Here is a 3,315-nt window from a genome sequence, read left to right as displayed (position 1 = left end):
TATCCAGTCCAGATGGTGGATCAGCACCTAGAGATGACCTCTACAGACCTGAATGTCAGCGGAGACCATGTCAACTAGATGAGCCCCAGAGACAGATCCCCTGCGAAGTCCTCATCACCTCGACAACCATCGGCACAAGACCACGGGAACCAGACAAGACCTCTGCACCTGTGTTGCAGCCTGGAAATAAACCATGCTATGCTGGTTTCGTGTGGCCAGATGAGAACTGGCCCCCCAACTGAGCCTGGTTTCTCCCAAGGTTTTTTCTCCATTTCTGTCTCCGATGGAGTTTTGGTTCCTTGCCACTGTCACCTTTGGCTTGTTTAGTTGGGGACGCTTGATTGATTGCACAGACACTATTGGAAGAGAGCTGAACTGGATGATGACATCACTGAATCATCAATGAACTGACTTTAGCTGAAAAATGACTTTGTTTTTGTCTTGCATTACTGAAAAACAATTTTCCTGCTTGACACTGTAAAGCTGCTTTAACCAGGGCTTTGAACCGGTTAAAGGAACGAAAACGAAAACGAATGAAATTTTGACAGGAGCAAAACCAGAAACAGAAACTAAATAAAAATGTGTATCCAGTCCAGATGGTGGATCAGCACCTAGAGATGACCTCTACAGACCTGAATGTCAGCGGAGACCATGTCAACTAGATGAGCCCCAGAGACAGATCCCCTGCGAAGTCCTCATCACCTCGACAACCATCGGCACAAGACCACGGGAACCAGACAAGACCTCTGCACCTGTGTTGCAGCCTGGAAATAAACCATGCTATGCTGGTTTCGTGTGGCCAGATGAGAACTGGCCCCCCAACTGAGCCTGGTTTCTCCCAAGGTTTTTTCTCCATTTCTGTCTCCGATGGAGTTTTGGTTCCTTGCCACTGTCACCTTTGGCTTGTTTAGTTGGGGACGCTTGATTGATTGCACAGACACTATTGGAAGAGAGCTGAACTGGATGATGACATCACTGAATCATCAATGAACTGACTTTAGCTGAAAAATGACTTTGTTTTTGTCTTGCATTACTGAAAAACAATTTTCCTGCTTGACACTGTAAAGCTGCTTTAACCAGGGCTTTGAACCGGTTAAAGGAACGAAAACGAAAACGAATGAAATTTTGACAGGAGCAAAACCAGAAACAGAAACTAAATAAAAATGTGTATGTATAGTTCCGAACAGAATGGAAAATTTGAAATAGCCATTACAAGGTTAATAACGTTATTTTATCGTTCCATTTAATATTTTAAATTTGTTGTCAACCAATCAGGAATTCAGATATGCAAATGTGATGCTGACACATCCAATGCATGAAATGCCCACACTCAGCTGTAAATTCATCATAGGTAAGTCGCAATGGCTGTGCATTAGAGTTTATCCAGGGATAGTGAGATGGATTCAACAGATCACGCGCACCTGCAGTGCTTCACGGCATCACAGTATGGTAAGGGGCGTAACATTTCCGTCACACGCTTGAGGTATTCAGCCAATCACAAAACACTAGATAGCTGGCTAATCAGCGTACACCTCGCTTTTCAGAACGATGAGCTTTGTAAAAATCTATGCGTTTCAGAAAGGCGGTGCATAGAGGGGAAACAATAATGTACAGTATGTGGAAAATTTGTTTTTTGAACCATAAACTGCATAAGCACATTTCATTACACCAAATACACAAAATAAGGTTATTTTTAGCAACACCATATGACCCCTTTAAGTTGTAGGATCTCTGTCTTGAACAGACCCGAATAAACAATGGATTCCCCACGTGAACTATTGAACAGACATATTCCAGGAGAATCTAAAGATCTCCCCCCTCCAAACCATCATGAGGTCTAAACTAATCACACCATCACATGACGCCAATGGCCTGGGTCGATTTCCTGTCAAAGCCTTGTCGTTATCTCCTCAGAAGAATCGGAAGAGTGATGAAAAACTAATCCAATCAGGAGACAACAGAGATCTTTTGTATTGTAAGGGATATTGTTAGCTCAAAGGGTTAGATTTTATAGGGAATTTGGACAGAATTACAGTTTTACGGCTGATCACTGAGTCAGCCAGCGATTCATTGAACGAGCCATATAACAATTCTGATAATCAATTCTGCAATAGATATTAATATCCAAAGTAAAGTGAAAACACTATTTATTAGCACAGTAACAAGATTGGCAGTTTAAGACATTAACACAAAACACAAGATACTCCTCTTTTCAATATAAATAAGGCTTTATTAGATAAATCTAGGACATATAAACTAGTCTAACACAAACACACGCACTCACACATTCGCACAAGTTGGAGGAAGAGAGAAAGTGAGGAAAGAATGAGTTTAAGAGAATGAAAATGTGAAATCCCAAGTTTATAGCAATATGTGCAATTGCATAGACCTGAACAACCATCAATAACTTAATTAACCCTAATTAACCCTCGCCTTGGGTTTCTCAATGAGGTTAAAATTTATATTAAATGCACCAGTTCAGCTAGAATCTGGAGGTACTTGTGTTGCCTGTGTAAAGGGGTTCCCTTGTCTTCATTGCAGAAAAGGGGGTTTCCCGAGGTTGCTGATTGGCTGGAAGTTCAGTAGTCGTTGAAGTGACGTCTTTGGAAGCCAGGGGTTGGGTGTTGGCTGAAGATGCGGAGTTGTGGGATGGTTGAAGTTTTGAGACACGTTGTTGCGGCAAAACTTAACTCAGAACACGAAACTCTCAACGGAAAAGAAATTAAAGTAAAAGAATAGAAGTAACAAGACTAGATGGGTTTTCTCTTCATGGTTTTAGAGGAGCTGCTGGCATGTAAGCCAGAGCACACTCAAAGAGCGCTAAAAAGCAGTGGCAAAATGCGGTGGCAAAAATGCTAGAAGCATAAAAGGCAAAAACTAAAAAGCATAATTTGAGGGTGTCCTGAGTATTTAAACCGGGTTGTTGGGACTGTGCTTACAAGGATACTTGTCAAGACAGCCATTGCTATTCACCTGCTGTCTGAGAAGGCTATCTGTTTGTGCACTTCAGGTGTGTGAGTGGTGCGCATAGAAATGCTCTATCACAGTGCGTGAGTACCGCATTCAGATGTCTTGGGCTTAAATGGCTTAAAATTACTTTAATGTTTAAACTGACAAGACTTAAAATACGTGAGAATGAAAAACTTTCTCGAGTAAGCAGCACTGGCCTGATCGTTAAGATAGTTTTGGGTTTAGAACCACCCCTGGTATAGCGTGCGTAATTATACTGAAACATATATATATATAACCAGTTTACCTGATTCAATGTTATGGCTGAGCCTGTTTCTGAGATAACAACATGCCAATCCGTGGTTG

At 41.6% G+C, this 3,315-nt stretch overlaps 1 pseudogene; it reads left to right on the top strand.

Moving 5' to 3' along the window:
• The window catches only part of LOC107572496 (78 kDa glucose-regulated protein pseudogene), a 20,194-nt pseudogene that overhangs the window by 9,193 nt on the left and 7,686 nt on the right, over positions 1 to 3,315 (top strand).

Source organism: Sinocyclocheilus grahami, unplaced genomic scaffold, assembly GCF_001515645.1.
Source record: "Sinocyclocheilus grahami isolate Dianchi unplaced genomic scaffold, SAMN03320097.WGS_v1.1 scaffold1762.1, whole genome shotgun sequence".
In the NCBI taxonomy this organism is placed as follows: domain Eukaryota; kingdom Metazoa; phylum Chordata; class Actinopteri; order Cypriniformes; family Cyprinidae; genus Sinocyclocheilus; species Sinocyclocheilus grahami.
Note: the sequence above shows the minus strand (reverse complement) of the source record. Positions and strands in the feature narration are given on the sequence as shown.